The sequence below is a fragment of the Odocoileus virginianus genome, chromosome 2, assembly GCF_023699985.2.
Source record: "Odocoileus virginianus isolate 20LAN1187 ecotype Illinois chromosome 2, Ovbor_1.2, whole genome shotgun sequence".
NCBI lineage: Eukaryota > Metazoa > Chordata > Mammalia > Artiodactyla > Cervidae > Odocoileus > Odocoileus virginianus.
In genome coordinates this window covers 75,337,212-75,357,201 of record NC_069675.1, presented here as the reverse complement: position 1 = coordinate 75,357,201, position 19,990 = coordinate 75,337,212, and positions in this window count along the sequence as shown.

The following is a 19,990-nucleotide window of genomic DNA, read 5'->3' as shown; positions in this document are numbered from 1 at the left end:
GGATGGTTGGTGGGGTGAGAGGGTAACATTTGTCCTGATTCCCTCTAGCTCCCACTTCCTACTCTTGCTGAATTTTCAGTCCTGGCTCCCATTTTCATCTCCTGCAGATGTTGCACTTTGTTTGTCCATCACTGGGGCCAGCCTAGGTTCCCGTGCTTCCCCCACAGGAACACAAGATTGGGCCTATAGAGACATTCACTAAGGATTTGAACCTCTATGGTGATGTTATTATGTAGCACAGCACACAACCTAAAGTTAAATGCCAGTGATCCCTTTGCTAACAGTCCCTGGATCCTCTGGGCACCATCAACACTTCATCGATCTTCTCTGTACAGACAGCTCCCTCCCTCCACCATCCCTATCAACTCCCCTTTCCCTCTCATCTCCCACAAAACCACCGGCCCCCCAATTTCTTCACTGTTCTCCCTGCCCCTTCTTGTTTGGATCTGGCACTAGGGACTCTCAACCTTTACTACACAATAAAATCTCCCTGGGAGTTGTTTTTTTTTTAAATAGCAGTGTCCAGACCCTACCCCATACCAATTACATCAGAGGTTCTGGAACTGGGGCACATGCACATATCATTTCCCAAAGCTCCTTCTATGTAGCCAAGGTTGAAAATCACCTTTGGTCTAGCTCATCTAAGCCATGTCCTGGGGCAAGCTCACCTTTCATACTCAGAAAGGCCATCAATGTATTCTCCTGAACAAAAGACAGTTCTCTCCCTGAAGAAACTGCTGCCAGTTTTTTAACTGAACATCATTTTTCCTACCACCATTATTATCATAAGAAATTTGCCAACAATCCACACTTCATTATCTAGAGGTTGGGATCCTTCCCCCACATCAGCATTTCTGGGTGAGTCTCTTGCCCCTTCCTTCCTGGCTCACTTTCCCGGGTCACAGAATAGCAGGGTGGGCAGAGAACAAACCAAGGAATCCACACAGAGGAACCTGACTTTCTTCATAGACAGACTTCAGGGCGGGCAGAAATTCAGAGCAAAAATGGGAAGCTGACATTATTTTGGAATCCTATGGAATGAAACATTCTCAACCTTAGTGAGAGAAAAATAAGCAGCCCTGTGGTGGTACTGTTTTGTTTATCAGAAACAGACCCACAGATATAGAAAACAAACACAGTTGCCAAAGGGAAAGGGGAGGGGGAGGGATAAATTAGGAGATTGAGATTAACAGATAAATACTACTATATATGGCTTCCCTGGTGACTGAGATGGTATAGAATCTGCCTGCAATGCAGGACATGCCAGTTCAATCCCTGGGTTGGGAAGATCCCCTGAAGAAGGAAATGGCAATCCACTCCACTATTCTTGCCATGGACAGAGGAGCCTGACAGGCTACAGTCTATGCGGTTGCAAAAGAGTTGGACATGACTGAGCAACTTACACTTTTACTTTTAATGGCTATATATAAATAAATAACCAACAAGGACCTACTATATAGCACAAGGATCTATACTCAATATTTTGTAATAACTTACAAGGGAAAAGAATCTTTAAAAAATTATATATATGTGTGTGTGTGTGTGTGTGTGTGTGTGTGTGTGTGTATGTGTGTAACTGAACCACTGTGCTATATTAATTAACATAATATTGTAACTAACATAATATTGTAATTGAAACTAACATAATATTGTAAATCAACTGTACCACAATTAAAAAATAAAAGTTAAAATAAAAATCAACAACAAAAAGAATCCATTGCCAAATCTGAAAATAAATAATAAACAGAATTTTTTTCTGAATATTTCAGAAAATTTAAAATATTTCAGAATATTTCAGAAACAATATTCCCTATATAACCTCGCCTTTGGTCTTCCTAGCAACCCTGTGAAGAATGTAAGCAGAGCAGGAATTATTATCTATTTTTCCAGCAGAATAAATTCACACTCAGGGCAGATAAGTGACTGACCCAAAATCACACTGCTAGGACATGACACAGTTGTTCATAGCATAGCACTTATCTTAGTTCTGGCTGCTATAACTAAGTACCATAGACTGGGTAGCTTATAAACAGCAGGAATTTATTCCTCACAGTTCTGGAGACTGGAAGTCTCAGATTAGAGTGTCAGCAGGGTTGAGTCCTGGTAAGAGTTCTCTTCCAGGGCTGCAGGCAACTACCCTCTCACATCCTCACATGGCAGAGAGCAGCAAGTTCTCCTGTGACTCCTATAAGGGCACTAATCCCATTCATGAGGACACCATCCTCAGGACCTCATCTCATCCTAATCACCTCCCAGAGGCCCCACCTCCTATTCTCATCACAGCAGAGGTCTGACTCATCTCCCAGCCTTCAGACATGTAAGACCTGTCAGGAGGCAAACAGCAGGCAGGAGACACTAGGGATGGCAAGTCTTCCTGGGCAGCCAGTATCTGACCTGTGCACACATCAGGGTCCTTCTGTAGGGTCTCCTGGAAGCTTGTCCAGAAGCAGAGACATTCAGCTCCCCCCTCCCAGGGGAAGCTGAGCTCTAGTCCCTTTGAAGCATGGAGCTGCCATCATAGAGTAAGTGTTCTTGGAGCTGCCAGGCTAATGTGGTGACCTTGAGGTGTCAATCTCCTTTTGGGGAATGTGTTTGTGGTTTTGAATTATTTCTACAAGTTCCTTCAGCCCAAGGCTGTGCAGACAACCTTGGGTGAGACAGAGGAGGACGATGAGATGTCCTAAAAATGCCTCTAAAAACTGTTGTCTGACAGGCCCTATATCACCACCTATTGCCAGAACGTAATAACAGTCTCTCCTCCTCCACATTTTCGTCCTCCCTCTTCTCTTGTGCTCTCTGAAACCCCAGCCTGGATTTCACATATGGGTCTAGTTGGTCGATCCTGTTGTCCTCCAGGGCCGTAAATTCAGACAGCCACAAATCAGCTTCAGAGAAACTTCAGCCCCAGACACGCACGCGCTCCCATTCAAGTCCTGGTGTCCGAGCTGAAATATGGCTGCATGTGTTCCCTCCAGCACCGCCGGCCTGCCAGAGATGCCCCTCTGTCACAGATGGTTTATGGAGCAGCTGGGAGGCCAGGACACAGTGGCCAGCCACCACTCCAGCCGCGGCGCCCTGATGCTTTGATCTCCTACTGGTAGTCCCGTGTCTGCAAGGTTGCAGACCATTCCCACACAAGCTTGAAAAACAACTCTCCAAAGCACGCTGGCGGAAGGGGCTCTGGGTTCCTCCAGGACCCGACACAGCTTTGCCAGTGCTGACTGATTTTCTTCCCCAAATAGCCCTTCGTGACATTTCTTTGTCACCAGCTAAATACAGAGCCCTCCTGGCCCTCTTCCTTTCCTAGTGCTGACAGCTGACACAGAGCCTGCTCACCCTTTGCATGAAAATGCTCCTTCTCAGAGTCCCTTCTCCAAAAATCTGAGTTTGGGTCTGGGCAGGACATTAACTCAAAGCAAATGTCAAACACTGGGTTTCCAGAGTCCTAGGAGGTACACTGGCCTCATGGATCAGAAAAAAACCTACACCTGTCTCCAAAGAGGTTTGCACCATCGTTGTGCCTCCTTAGCCCCAAGATAAATTCAGAGGCTGAGCCGGTGTGGGTGAGGCTCACTTGGATAAAGCTCAGGGCATGAGCCTGCATTCTCCCACTGCCTGAGCCAGGCTTCTCAAACTCCAGGGTGTGGTGAACTCACTGCTTGTGTATGTGTCAGTCGTGTCTGACTTTGTGACCCCATGGACTGTAGCCTGCAAGATTCATCTGTCCGTAGGCTTCTCCAGGCAAGAATGCTAAAATGGGTTGCCATTTCCTTCTGCAGGGAATCTTCCTGACCCAGGGATCAAAACTGTGTCTCTTACATCTCCTGTATTGGCAGGCAGACTCTTTACCACTATGCCACCTGAGAAAAGGGGTCAAATGAACTCACACTCACAGCTTTAAAAGAGGCCCATTGGGAATTCCCTGGTGATTCAGTAAGATTAGGACTCAGCGCTTTCACTGCCGAAGGCTCAGGTTCAATCCCTGCTCAGGAAACTTAAGATCCTGCAAGCAATGCTGGGCAGCCAAAAAAGTAAAAAATAAAAGAGGTCAATTGGCGCCTGGTGCCCTCCCCGGAAGTTCATAGTTAGTTGGTCTCAGGTATGGGAATTTGCAAAGCTCTTAAAGTGTTTCTCCATGTGGGGCTGAGGTTGAGAACTTGAAAACGACTGAGAGAAGATCGATATCACTTTGCCCAGAGTTTCTCTTTGAAAACTCCTGGCAAGACCATGAGAAGAGTTTTAGAGGCATAACAAGCACTTAGTTAACATTCATTCAGTCCCTCATTCATTCCTGGTCTGCTAATGAGCCCTCCCATAGTGTTAGGCACTCTGTGTTTATCTGGGTTTTCCAGAGAAATGGGATCAATAGGATTTGTGTATATTTAAATATGGGGCTTCCCCAGAGGCTCAGAGGTAAAGAATCCGCCTGTAATGCAGGAGACACAGGGTTGATCCCTGGGTCAGGAAGATCCCCCGGAGGAAGACTTGACAACCCACTCCAGGATTCTTGCTTAGAGAATCCCATGGACAGAGGAGCTTGGTGGGCTACAGTCCAGGGGGTCACAAAGAGTTAGACACAGCTGAAGCAACTGAGCAGGCATGCAGATATTTAAATATATAGAGATATAAATGCACGATATTTATTATAAGGAATTGATTCATGCTACTATGGAGGCTGAGAGACCCCAGGATCTACATTCAGCAAGTCAGAGGCCCAGGAGAGCTTATAGTGTTAAGTTCCAGCCCAAGTTCAAGTTCAAAGTCAGGTGAAGATTGATGTCCCAGCTTGAAGACAGAGAGCATGAATTCTTTTCTCAGATTTTGGTTCTGTCAGGTCATAAAGAGATTGGATGAAGCCCACCCACATTTGAGAAGGTACTGTGCTTTTACTCAGTCTACTAATTCAGAGGTTGATCTCATTGAAAAATACCCACACAGATTCAGAACAATGTCTCACCAAATATAAGGGTACCTTGTGACTCAGTCAAGTTGACAAACAACATTAACCATCACACATCGCTCCAGGCACCACAGAGAACACTGAAAAGCTTTGGACTCTTGCCCTCAAGTGTCTTCCTGTCTCTTGATGACACAAGGTATGTAAGGAAGGCTGAAGCCTTCACCACGTGGTGGAGCTGCACAGAGTCAGGCTCAGAGGTGAAAGAATCAGACTGAGGATGGTCACCAAAGGCCTGCTGGAAAAACTGGGCTTAATCTGGGTTGAGAGGATGTTATGGGTTGATTTGTGCCCTCTCGGCCCACCCCCAAAAGATATGTTTAAGTCCTAACACCCAGTAATGTGATCAGGATGTGAAAATAAGGTGGTTGCAGATGTCATTAACTAAGATGACATCATACTAACGTAGAGTCAGCCGTTAATCCAAAATGGCTAGTATCCTTATAAGAAGAGGAGAGAGACATAGAGAGCTGATGGACGCAAGAAGACAGCGACACAGAGAAATGGCATGTGAAGATAGAGGCAGAGATGGGGGTGATGAGTCTACAAGCCAAGGATTGTCAGCTGCCGTCAGAAGCTAGGCGAGAGGCATGGAACATTTTCTCCCTCAGAGGAATCAACCCTGCTGACAGCCTGGGGTCAGACTTCTTGCCTCCAGAACTGTAAGGGGATAAATTTCTGTTAATTCAAGCCACCCGCGTGTGGTGCTTGGTTACAGCAGCCCTGAGAAACTAAGACAAGGCTGAGTCCAGATGGACAAACAGAGTGGGGGAGGATCCCTGGAGTCCCAGAGGTGGAGATGCATAATGCATGCGGAGGACAAGGAACAGCCCATCCCACTAAACAAAGACTCTCAGAAAGAATGACGGGGAACCCAAATCAGAGCTGCTGCCTCCCAGCTCATTTCCCCAGGGATACTGTGGTACTGCCTTGTCTTGAGGGACACTTCCTACCCCTTACGGCCCCTTTCACCCACCTGGTGCCAATCAGAGCTGCCTTCTTTTTCACTGGTCCCTCCTCCCTGGGTAGTTGTAAGGTGGGCACATGACTCAACATCCTACCCCACCCTCTTGGCCACAGTAATTGGCCCAAAGATGGGCGCTGAGCCAAGGCATGCCAATTAGGGACTTTCCTTGGGATTTTTCATTTTTATTATCATTAAAATTGGTAGAAAAGAACCTTTTTCTTTCTGGTCACAGGCCTGTGAAACATGAACTTAAAGCTGCCCCCAGCTATGTCCCTATAATGTAAACAAACAAAAAGACAAATTGACCTTTATGTGAGAATGGGGAAACAACAAGGTCCTACTGCACAGCCAGGGAATTATATTCAATATCCTGTAATAAACCATAGTGGAATCACTTTCCTGTACAGCAGAAATTAACACAATATTGTAAATCAACTATACTTCCATAAAATAAAAAGAATAAAAAAATAAAAGAGCCTTATAACATTCAAGTCCCTGGTTCTAGACACTAAAGTTTTTGGAACTGCACCTGAATTTTTACTTTTCTCCCTTCTAATTCTCCCACCTTTTCTGTGAGCTCTCCCAGGATCCTTCCCCTTATACATAAAAACAAAGACAACTTTGTTTAAACTGAATGCCTGTCACCTCCACTGGCTCTGATGTCAGATTTCAGGGTTTGTGTTTAACCCTAGTAGCTAAAGACTGTTAACTGGAGTCTACACTATCTGATGCCAAGGTTCCCCAAGAAACTCCAGAAATAATGCGCAAAGTATACCCTTCTGGGAGGAGGTAGCAGAGATGCCATCAGGTTCTGAGCGGAGTTTTTGACCCCAGATAAGGTTAAGAACCACTGATGGGAGCCATGAGGAGCCATTACAAACATAAGAATCACAGAACATATTCTTTTCCACTAACAATTATTAAACACCCTCAGATACCGAGTCATTTATCCAACAAACATACTCTCAGTCCCAGGGTCAAGAGCTGTTGGGAATGTGATGAAATATGTGGGATATTTTGATCCTCAGAAAGTTTTAGTTGGCTTGGGGTGGTAATGGACATATACATAATTTTGATAGAAGGTGAGTGAGGATAAATGACGCAGTGGTAGTTCGGAGGCAGTGCCTAAAACTTTCCCCACAACCTTGAAAGATCAGTAAATAGAGCACTGGATAGATTCCTCCTTCGTGAGTGGACCCTAGATAAGTCAATGTCCCAGAATCTCAAGGTCATCAATTTCTAAACGGATCTAAGATACTGCCAGACCACCTTATAGGGTGCTCTGCAGTGCTAACAAGAGAGAAAATATCTGCCAACTTCTTCAGTGCCTGGAAGCCCTTGGACAAGATATACAACACCTTCTAAGGAGATGCCTGCCTCTGGACTTAGTTCATGCTAGGAGTGGCCCCTTGGTCTATGCTGACCATCAGCTTGGACATCTCCTGGGAGTTTATTAGAAATGGAGATCTCAAGCCTCATTCCAGACTTTTCTGAATCTGCAAGATCCCCCAGGAGATGTGTTTGCAAATTAAAATTTGAGACACACTCAACAAGGTAGTTCTTAGCATAGTGTGATTATAATCTGACAAAAGAAAATCTACCCTAGGGTACATGTTACTATTAGAGACAGAGGCAGGAACCAGAATTGCCCAAGTGTGCTGTGGGCTTGCAGTCACTCAGAGAAAAAGGGATCTGCAGGGATGTCCCTAGTGGTCCAGTGGCTAAGACTCCATGCTCCCAATGCAGGGGGCTAGGGTTCGACCCCTGGTCAGGGAACTAGATCCCACATGCCACAACTAAGACCTGGCACAGCCAAAACTAAATAGTTTTTTAAAAAGAACAGGAGATGTGTTTGGGGCTACCCGGAGCCCAGGATGAAGTGAGCTGCAGCATGTGAACCAATCATAGCACTGGCCTTTGGTTCTGCCCACTCGTGTTTCTGCACCATAGACATATGGTCTCCTTGAATCTCCAGTCAGAGTGACACCAGCACACTTTTCATACATCAGTGCACTCGGGGAGGGGGGGGGGGGTGGCAAACAGCTGGGGATCACAGCCGGCTGCATTCTGCTGATTTGAGGAGCAGGGGGGGCACCAGAAGGCTCTTGGAGTCCCAGCACAAGCCTAAACCACCAAGGTGCCAGTGAGATTAGGGGGCTTCCCCTCTGGCAGCAACCCCATCACTAGGCTCCAAATGACCACAGAAGACATGCAGACAGCAGAAGTGAGGGTCTTGGGCAGTAAGAACTCAGGGTCAAGGGAGTGTTAACAGCAATTAGGCCAAAAGGATTCCCCAGGCTCAGTTAGTTTTATAAACAACACAGTAAACAAAGTTGAGTTTGTTCTTTTACAGGAGTGCCTTTCAGCTGCCATGTGCATTGGGAAATTTTAAGAAGCGTAGACGTGCGTGTCTGCTAATTCCCTTCAGTCATGTCTGACTCTTTGTGACCCTATGGACTATAGCACTTTTGATCACAAATCCCTTCCTATCTGTGTCTGTCAGTCCAGGCTGCCATAACAAAATACCATCGACTAGATGGCCTAGATCGTTGGATGGCGTCACCAATTCAATGGACATGAACTTGGGCAAACTCTGAGAGATAGTGAGGGACAAGGAGGCCTAGTGTGTTGCAGTCCATGGGGTCGCAAAGAGTCAGACATGAGTTAGACATGACTTGGTGACTGAACAACAACAAAGATGGCCTGAACAACAGGAATTTATTTCTCACACAATCCTGGAAACTCCAGGATCAGGGTGCCAGCTGATGTGCTTTCTGCTGACGGCTTTCATCCTGGTTTGCAGACAGCTGCCTCCCATGGCAGAAAAGAGAGGAAGTAATCTCTCTGCTGTCTCTACTTATAAGAATATAAATTCCATCAGGAAGTCCCCACCTTCATGACCTCGTCTAACCCTAAATATGACCACCCCCCCCTACAAAAGACCCATTCCCAGTTACCATCATATTGGAGGGGGTTGTTGTTGTTCAGTCGCTAAGTCATCTCTGACTCTTTGCAACCATATGAACTGTAACAAGCCAAGCTTGTTTGTTGAGCAAACAAGCCAAGTTTGCTCAAACTCATGTCCGTTGATTCAGTCCATCTAACCATCACCCGCTTCTCCTCTTGCCCTCAATCTTTCCCAGCATCAGGGTCTTTTTCAATGAGTTGGCTCTGCGCCTCGGTGGCCAAGGTATTGGAGCTTCAGCTTCAGCATCACTCCTTCCAATGAAGATTCAGGTTCAATTTCCTTTAGGATTGATTGGTTTGATCTCCTTGCAGTCCAAGGGACTTTCAAGAGTCTTCTCCAGAACCACAAGGGTCTCATCTTTTGAATATTAGGGAGGGAGTAGGCTAGGATAATAATTCAGTCCATAGCACAATTCTATCATAGGCGGGAAGTCTTCAGGGCAGACTTTGGAAAACAATGAATTGGCCCAAAAGTTCGTGCATGTTCTTCCATAAACTGTTATGGGAAAACCCAAACAAATTTTGGGTCAATCCAGTACTAACAAAGATGGAGGTGAGAGAAATCCGTTTGAGGAAAGAAGATAGTCCATGAAAGTCTGCAGTGGGAGTCTTAGGCTTCCTTTGTTCAGGCCAATCAGGCAATCAGAGCATGTAGAAATTTCCTTCATACAGGTTAAATGCACCGAGAAGTTTACATTAATAGTAATTACCACCACCACTTCTAAGTGCTTGGTATGAGCTCCAGGTCCATGATGAGTCAGGCTTTATATACATCATCTCAGTTAATGCTCTGAACTCCTGTTTGAGGAACTACTATTTTCATCTCTGTTTTCAAATGATGAAACAAAGGCTTTTTTAAGACACGGCTTCAACTGTAAGTTGAAGTCTTAGTGGTACAGAAACCCTAAATTTGACTTCAGGAGCCTATTAAGATGCTGTAAAAATTCCCGAGTCTTTGGCATGTGGGGAACATTATGCCCCAGGACCTACATTTAGATTTGCAGGGTCATCTTTCAGGAAGGGAGTCATTCCTGATGACTCTGGAAAGGACACATATAAAAAAAGTCCCAGCTTGACATGGAGGGCCCATTTCTCTGTAGTTTTATGTTTTCAATATACCACCTCTGTCTTGTCAACATATTTTCATATACTGGTTTCTTCAAACTCACAATATGGTGAATTAAAAGACAAGAAAATTCTAGAACAGTAGGCATGGAACTTGTGTTGATTTCCTGACATTAATCTACCCCCGCCCCCAACCTCCGCAATTAGCTAGTTGGGTGAAATGATAACTTCTGAGTCTTACATGTCCATCTGTCAAGGCAGTATCTTCATAATTACAAATTTCAAAGAAGAAAACAACTTGTCACTCTCAATCAACAAATCTGGCTCTTTGCAAAGGGACTGCTACATAGTTTACCTCTGCACAAAACAGCGCCAAGGATTTGCCTCAAGCCAGTGGAGCAGTGTATTTTGTCACAAATGAATCTGTGGATTCTACGGGAATTTCCTCCTCTGAGCATAAGAATCACCCTTCCACATGCCACCTTCCTTTCCAGGGGAAATAGATAAGTGGTGGGGCTGGGGGTAGGAATCTAAAGTCAAGATTTTTCAGATGCAAGAGTATGGCTAATATAGATCTGACCTAAGAGTGGGGAAAAGGTTTCTTGCCCTGGCCTTGTTCCTAAAAAGATGGGTGACCTCCCCACAGTCCACATGCCATTACCTCCCAGCTCCTCACCTGTAAAACGAGAAGCTGTACCGCTAACACCACAGACCCACAGCTCATGATCCCATGGGAGATGGAGCTCCTAGCGACATTTGTATACCAGCCTCAGCTCAGATCCCTGGGAAATACAGAACCTGCCTAATTCACTCCAGGGGAGTGCCACAGTTCTGACCAGAAGAATCTCAAAATAAGAAACTTTAACTCAAACCATTCCAAACAGATGGAACGTCAATCTCTCTTTCAAGTTCTTTCAAAAAGGATGTACAGAATACCGCATGGTGAAAAGTGAAGTCTCTCAGTCATGTCTGACTCTTTACGACCCCATGGACTGCAGCCTACTAGACCCCTCTGTCCATGGGATTTTCCAGGCAAGGGTACTGGAGTGGGTTTCCATTTCCTTCTCCAGAGGATCTTTCCAACCCAGGGATCGAACCCAGGTCTCCTGCACTGCAGGCAGATGCTTTACCATCTGAGTCACCAGGGAAGCCTGCTGCTAAGTCACTTCAGTCATGTCCGACTCTGTGTGACCCCATCCCTGGGATTCTCCAGGCAAGAACACTGGAGTGGGTTGCCATTTCCTTCTCCAATGCATAAAAGTGATAAGTGAAAGTGAAGTCGCTCAGTCATGTCCGACTCTTCACGACCCCGTGGACTGCAGCCTACCAGGCTCCTCCATCCATGGGGTTTTCCAGGCAAGAGTACTGGAGTGGGGTGCCATTGCCTTCTCCGCCAGGGAAGCCTAGTCAGTGTTTAAACAGCATTTGTGATCCATAAGTTCTTTCTTATCTCTGGCCTAAATTGTCTCTACTAAAATAAAAAAAATCAAACCATCTTTCCATCATATTCTAGGTCATGAAATTATTTATATTTGGTGATAACAATTAAATTACTTTCCAATCTCTTCCCTTCTTATTTTATTTTTATTACTAATTTTAAAGTTATTCATTACTTAAGGATGTGCAGAAGTGTTGAAAATAATGTGACAGCAATACTTGCTTTTTGCTAAAGTTAAAAAAGCAATCATTTTTAAAATACATAAACCACTCCAGATATGGTCAGTTACCTCCTTACACCCAATCCACTGTTTTCCCATGTAGAAATAACCACCATTAGAAATTAATGTGTCTGTCTCTCATGCGGTTTTTTATTTTTACCAAATATGTATACATACATGGTAATATATAACATTTTTTTGGAAGATTTAAAAACGTATCAATGGTATCATATTGACTACACCATTTTAAAAGTTACCTTTTTCCCCTCAACAAATGTTCTTAAGATTCATCTATATACCATTTATTTTGTCTTCTGTGTGAATATAGCACAAATGGATAATCAAGTTAATTCCAAGTTTTTTGCTATTATAGACAATACTTCAGTGAGGAACCTTGTTCATATATTCCTTAAAGTATAAAATATAGGAAATTTCCTTCAAGGCACATGTACATGAAAGTACTGGCACCACGTGACAGTTTTGCCAACAGTAGATAATTTTCCCATTTTCCGTACCTTTACTCCTAACTCTTAATTAAGCCAGTCTTTCCTATTGTTTTCCCTACTTTTTTCCTATTTTTGCCAGATAGATGAGTGTGATATGGCACTCAATGTTTTCCTTCATTCTAGTGAGTTTGATCATGCTTTTATAATTTTACTGGACATTTTATGTTTTCCTTTTTATGATTTGCCAAATAAAAATCTTTGACTATTTCATGTATTGTCTACTTCTCCCTTACTGATTTTAAAGTGTTTTTTGTTTTGTTTTTAATACGTTCTATATACTCATCCTGCCTTGGTGTATGTGTTGAAAATACGTTTTGCCCTGTGACTTATCTTTTCCTTTTGACCATGGCTTCTTTTGTCATGCAGAAGTCTATCATTTTAACACAGGCAAATGTAACAATCATTTGCTTTATGAGTTGCTTTTTCTGAGTTTCTGGGATCATAAGTATATTCTTCTGATCAATCACACATGGATCACATGTCTCAGTATCTGTGTCTCTCCTCAGTTCTTCTAAAAATATTGCAAAGACTGTAGCTATTATAAAAGTAAGATATGATTATTACAGAAGATCTAGGAAAAAAGAAAGAAAACAAATCTGTATGATATTAGGTCACTTTAAAAATAATTCTTATTATCCTTTAAGAACTCCTCCACCAGGGTAACCTCATTTACAGCCTTTTCAACATCACTGAAAAGAATATGTTATACAGCAGACAGCACTGAGCTTTGGAGAAAGATATGGATTGAAATCTTATCTTTGTTACCTTCTAGCTTACTTTCCTTGCACATGATCTTGGTTTCTCTGAACTTCAGTTTTCTCATCTATAAGGATGACAACTCCTTCACTGGGTTGTTATGTGTCCCAATTTATATCAAAGTTCACATGTCAGACTTACAGCTGGCAACATTTTTTCATAAAGAATCCTATGGGCCCCTGCCCTGTTATATACCAGTGCAAAGGTCGCTGGGGAAAAGTAAGAAAAGAGCATAGACAGACTTCTTTGCTCACCCCTGAGTGATGGGCAAAGGAAAGACAAACTCCATGGAGTCAGTGAAGCTGCTACCAAGCCATGGTGGAATCCATTTCACAGTCTGTTCCAGTAGTCACTAGACTCCTTCTTCCATTTATAAAAACGCACTGCACAGCACCTAAAACGGCATGGAAACTAGCCGAAGAACAAAGCCACAAGCTGATCTCATCCTCGGTACTTCCCTGTTCAAAGGAGTTAATTAGCAAAGGGGAAAACAATTGACTTTTTTGGTATTATATAATTCCATTGTATTTTTGCCAGGTATCGGATTTCACCACCCACTGCCATGCTGTCACATTATGAAAGAACTTATTGTTAACATACAAAACAAGACAAGCACATAACTTTGCAAGAAGTGTAATTCACATTCTTTGTCTCATTGCAACTGAAATCTTCAGGTTAATAGATAATTACATTTATGAAACATGCCATGCCTCGAATGAACACAGCTAGTGTTGCGATGGCCCTTGCCTGGAGAAAGACTATTTTTAGGCAGCTTGGCAAAGGAAATGAACATTTTCAACCCAAGTATGCACTGCCAGAAACTAACTCCACCAAATTCTTTATTACCGAATGGGAAAAAAAAAAAAAAAAAGGCAACAAAATAATGAAATCTTTCTTTCACTATTTTGGGAATTGTCTTTCCATATCTAACACCTTTCAGCTTTCAGAATCTTCTTCACAGATTTGAGAGAATAGCTTCCTGGTAGAATGGTCATATTTGAAATCAAGCTGGAGGTCATCTGATTGGAATCTCTTGTCCTTCTGTACCTTGGAGGAATCACAGAGCCTTTTTGTTTATAGTGAAAATCTGATTCGAGTAGGATCAGGTTCACTTTCAAGGACCCCAGGGCTATGGACTTCAGATGAAAAAGAATCCCATACTGTTCTCTAAAATAGTAAAAAAAAAAAAAAAAAAACCTTAAAATAGAAAACTAAATTCCTACATGTATCCTTCATAATTCTATAAATCGAAATTATTTTATTTTCTAACAAAGTGAAAATGTTATTTCTTCAGTCGAATCTGACTCTTTATAATAACATGGACTGTGACCTGCAAGGCCCCTCTCTCCATGGAATTCTCCAGGCAAGAATACTGGAGTGGTGTGCTTCTCCAGTGGATATTCCCAACCCAGGGATCGAACCTGAGTCTCCTGCATTGCAGGCAGATTCTCTACTGTTTGAGCTACCAGGGAAGCCTTCTAATAAAGACTGAGATTTAAATGAAATACATGATTATTGAGCCAGCTTCCTCCCCCTTGGAAACAATGGAGTAAGATTTTGAAGATACAGGTTCCAGTCTTGGTGCTGAGACCACCCTGAGCAGTGTTCCTCGGCACATTTGGACCAGCATCCTTTCTGATGTAGGCCAATGCCTCCTGACTGGTTTCCTTGTCTCCGATTTCCACCTCATCTAATCTAACCTCTACGTCAGAGGATATCAAAGGGTGAGCCTCAGACTAGCAGTATCAGTACCACTTAAGACCTTATTAGAAGTGCAGACTCTTGGGCCCCACTCTAAAACTATGAAAACATGAACTCCAGAGCGGGGTTCAGCATCTGTGTTTTAAGAAGCCCTCCAGGTGATGCCAATGCCTACCAGCACCAGAGAGCTGCTGGTCTACGTGCAGAAGCCAAGGCTCATTAGCACAGTTCAAAAGACTGTCATGATCCAACTCCTTGGACCTCTAAGTTCACCCTCTGATTCTCCCCCCAGCGCCTCACTCCACCCCTGCAGTGGACTGTACTGCAGAGCAGGTCTAACTTATGGAGGTGCCACCTTCTCCATGAATTCCCATCCAGTTCGTCAGTTTGTCTTCTGGTGTCTAAATGTCTCCATTTTTAAGAGTACTTCCTAAAATATTTGGACAAATTGTTCTACCCTACCAGCCTGTGAGATCTTTGGAGACATGCATTCACCCTTTCTTTCATCAGCTGCTTATAGAGCACCAGGCACATAGGTGGTGCTTGGGATACAATAGCACAAATGGAACTTCTACATTCTGATCTTTTTTTTTTTTAACCAGTATATGATGATCTTTTTCTTTTTTAATTCTTAATTTTTTGACCACACTCTACAGCATGTGAGATCTTAATTCCTTGAGCAAAGATCGAAACTGCACTCCCTGCATTGGCATCACACACACAGTCTTAACCACTGGACCACCAGAGAAGTCCCTTTATCCTCTGATCTTTGATTCCATCACTAGCACAGTAATACTGTGATTAAAAAATTTTTAATGAGAATGCAGAGATTAGGGTTGAGCAAACACCTACTCCAATCTCTTCAGAAACCATAGGTTGCCATTCAAGACCCTCCATAATTTGACTTTGCCCTATTTGTCCATATTTAAGCTCCACGTGTCTCCTATATGATCTGCCTGGTTCTCGCTGGACTTTCCCGTTTCTTCTACCTGGTCAGATTGTATTAATCTTTCAAAGGCCAGATCAAATCCCAGGTCAACCAGTAAACCATCTTTGACAACCATAGCCTCTTTGTTTATCATCAGCACTTATTAACTATGTCATTCCATCAACGATTACCTTTTCTTGAAATGAAATGAAATGAAATGAAAGTCACTCAGTTGTGTCTGACTCTTTGCTACCCCATGGACTGTGGCCCGCCAGGCTCCTCTTCCATGGGATTCTCCAGGCAAGAATACTGGAGTGGGTTGCCATTCCATTCTCCAGGGATCTTCCTGGCCCAGGGATCGAACCCTGGTCTTCCACATTGCAGGCATTTTCTTTACCATCTGAGGCACCAGGAAAAGCCTACTTTGTATTATTAATCGTCATATATGCATTTCTGTTTTATATCCCCAACCAGATTTTAAATTTATCTCGAGGAGGACTAGCCCTGATTCTCCTCCTTTCCCTGATGGTAGGATAGCAGAATTGTTAACAGGAGGACTCTAGAGTTAGAAAGCCTGAGTTTTAATCCTGGCTTGAAAGAAGCAACAATGAGTTCTCAAAGCCCTCAACATCTAAACATGTAGAATCATAGAATGCAGGCTAAATCCTACTTACCTCAGTTTCCCCTAAGGACACTCTTGTGTTCTCCCTACAACTGCCCTGTGTGCTAAGGGGTGATCTAAAAAGATTCCTGAGTGAGTTTCCACAAAGAAAGCTGCAACAGGGGTAAAAATAAACTAATGGAGTGATACTTACAAGATCCTTTATTCATAAACTTACTCTGTGTGAAACATAAATACATGAATGCAAGCAATAACCCAATCTTCAAACTTAAAACTATAAAACTGGTCCATATCTTTCCTAATAGAGGAAGTGGGCAATTAACTTTTAAATATTAATCCTGATTTTCATTAGAAAGCCAGACATTTGAGAACAGTCAATGACTTTTAGTTTTGCCAAGCATTTTGGCTTGATTGACTGATTCAACTTTAGGAAGTAGAGTGAAAAATCTTACCATTTATATTTTAAGAGTCACTAACACCTAATGAGGGTCTTCCCAGGTGACTCAGTGGGTAAAGAATCTGCCTGCAATGCAGGAGCCTTAGGAGCCATGGGTTCGATCGCTGGGTCAAGAAGATCCCCTGGAGGAGGGCATGGCAACCCACTCCAGTATTCTTGCCTGGAGAACCCCATGGACAGAGGAGCTTGACAGGCTACAAACCAGGGAACTGCAAAGAGCTGGACACAACTGAAGCAACTGAATACTTTCGCAACACCTAATGAAAGGTTTTCAGAGAACATATTTCCAGGCAGCAGCAACGCCCATGGGCAGGTCTTTCCCTGGGTCTTCTCTCTCTCCAGGAGAGGTGTCCTAGAGGTCCCGGGGATCTAGCAGAGGTCCCAGAGAGTTCACCATGGTGGGAGCTCTGTAAGGTCAGAAGAGTGGACATGAGGGCCAGGAGTCCCTGTGTGAATGGCTGACGCTCATGTAGGATTTTCCCACCTCACGTCTTTTTTCTTAGCCCCTCGAAGGTGTGAGTTGGAGACCTGAGATGGGAAAGAGGATGCCTGTTTGGTGTGCCCCCACGATAAAAGTCTGATTAGTCACGGCCGGGGCTGAGAGAGGCTTTGCCTCAGCTCTAGAAATCAGTGTGACGCCTAGCATAGCCAAGTGTCCCTACAGGACCCCACTGGGAAATCACTAGTTTTACAAGGGTAGCTGCTGTTTTTGTGTAAACAACATAACGTTTTATGATGGGAAACCTAGCCCTTTGCTTTTTATGTAAAAGCATCGGTTAAGGCTTTTTTAATGTTTGAGATGTAAAGAAGTGTGAAAAACTAATGTTGTTTCAGAAATGGGCCAAGGAGAAAGATAACGCAGTAGCAGCTCCTCGTTTAATGAACTTCCTCATAAAATTATGTAGGGGATTTGTGATAAGTATGGCAATAAAAATGCTTTTATTGTCTCTAATTTTTCCAGCTGTGGGTGAAATGGTTTCTAGTGAATATTACCACTACTGTCTATATTCCTTATTTATTCCATCACTAATTCAATATATTTTCAAAAGGAATATCACTAAATTCACCTATTACATTCTTTAATTAGAATATTTTAAATAGTAGAATTTCTTAATTTTTTTACTTTTGTTTTTGTAGGGGCTGGGGGGCGCATTTTTGCCAATATTATCTCTTGCAAATAATAACAAAATTTAAGTAATAATTAAATCTAAATGGTAGATGTGTGCTCAGTCACTCAGTTGTGTCTGATTCTTTTCAACCCCATGGACTTTAACCCTCCAGGCTCCTCTGTCCATGGGATTTTCCAGGCAGGAATACTGGAAGAGGTTGCCATTTCCTACTGCAAGAGAATCTTCCCAACCCAGGGATGAAACCCACATTTCTTGCATCTCCTGCATTGGCAGGCAGATTCTTTACCACTGTGCCACCTGGGAAGCCCCCAAATGATAGATGCATATCCTTATACCTTTGTCAAAACTCACAGAATAAACACCAAGAGTGAACCCTAATGTAAACTATGGACTTTCAGTGATAATAACGTGTCAGTGTGTACTCAGAGATTATAACAAATGTTGCAGTTTGGTGGAGGATGTTAATAGCAGGAGAGGAGGCAAATTGGGGGTACAGGGAGTATGGGAACTCTATACTTTTGCTCAATTTTGCTGTGAATGTAAAATTGCTCTAAAAAAGTAAGCCTATTGTAAAAGTTCTTGGGGATTTCTCTGGCACTCCAATAGCAGGGGGCATGGGTTCAGTCTTTGGTTGCGGAACTAAGATCCCACATGCTACTGCAGCTTGGCAAAAAAATTAATTAACTAATTAAAAAATAAAAAATTTTCTAGAGTGTGTGTGTGTGTGTGGTGTGTTAGGACTAGGGGCTAATTTCATTTTCTAGCTATCTGTGATCTAAGCCTAAATGTTCTGTTTCATCCCTTTACCACATGCTGAGGATCTTTCTAAAATGCACTGGCCCTGGTTGACACCAGGTGTGGATGCCCCACACTTGACTCGGATCCAAGGCACTCATCTCCCCAGAGTCCCACAGACAAGACTGGAAACAAAGGAGGAGATGGGCCTGACTGTGAATGCCTCCCAAGCACCCACTGGAACTCACTCTCTGGACTGAGTCTCAGGTATGAAAGTACCATACTGCGCTTCCCCTTTTTCTTGTTAAAATTGAGGTTGGAGAGAAGAAAAGGTGAAACACTAACACTGACCTTTTCTGAGAGCTGATCCTCGGGTAATCAAGGCCAGAGAAACTGACAAGCCAAGGGCGTGGGGGTGGGGGGTGCTGGTGCGGTACCCAGCAGCGGAGAACATCATGGGAAGAAAACACCTATCTCTTCCAAAGGGGGGCAGAGAGCATAGGGAGGAGGCAGGAGTAGAGCCAGGGGTAAGGCAGGTCTGGGCGAAACCTGCTATGGTCACTCAAGCCCCTTCACCCCCCTCCCCTCATCCCTACACACAGACAGGCATGCTCCCTCTTTCCCAAGGAGCACTCCCGGTTCAGCCCACAGTTCACAGAAACTTCCTCATTTGTGCCTTTCCATGACCAGATTATGATATCAGAACAGAGAAGTGACGCTCTAATCCTGGATATAGAAATTCATGAATTCATTCATTTTTCTGTGTGCCCCGTGCTGAGTTAGGCTAGGGGGTATAAATGCACGTAGGGCATAGACCCTGAGTTCCATCAATTTCTGATCCATCTTTGGACATCGTCCCCTTGAGAGAAGCAGAAAGAAAGCAGACAGATCTGCCCACTGTTCTTGGCCTGAAGAGTCAGGCCAGCCCTTTCCCAGGGCCGTCCCTGGGCTCGGCCAGAACTCACAGCTGCCGCCCCGCCCATCTGCCCTGCTGCCCTGCCTCGACCTGGGGCTGACCTGCCCAGACCACACTTATTAAAGGAGGGAGGTCAGTGACTCCTGTTCTTGCCGACGCTGGCCTGTTATGGGCCAAAACTGTGGAATTACATGTGGTGCTTTACGAGACGATCAAGTGTCAAGAAGCCATGGGGTGACAGTTGCCACATGGATTCGGATTCAGGCCACAAAGGAAGGGACTGGGAGCCTCCTAGCGGGGCCACTCTTGCGGGCACCCCTTATACCCTCATTCAAAGCCAAATGTTAGTCCTTGTGTTTTTACTGTGGTCTCCCCAGAATTTTACCCCCATAGGAGAACAATTCAATTTTTCTATTTTTCACTTTTTCTTTCATTAAAGGAAAAATCATTCCCTTGGAAAAATACAAACTGAAAAACTGAAATTGCACTTAAATAAAAGAAGAGACTTTTTTCAATTTAAAAAGAGGGCTGAAGTGGAGAGAGAGAGAGACAGTGATGAGACAAAAAGCGATAACCTCTTCTTACATCTCAAGCTAAGAGTCAGATCTGGGACTTCCAAAAAGGT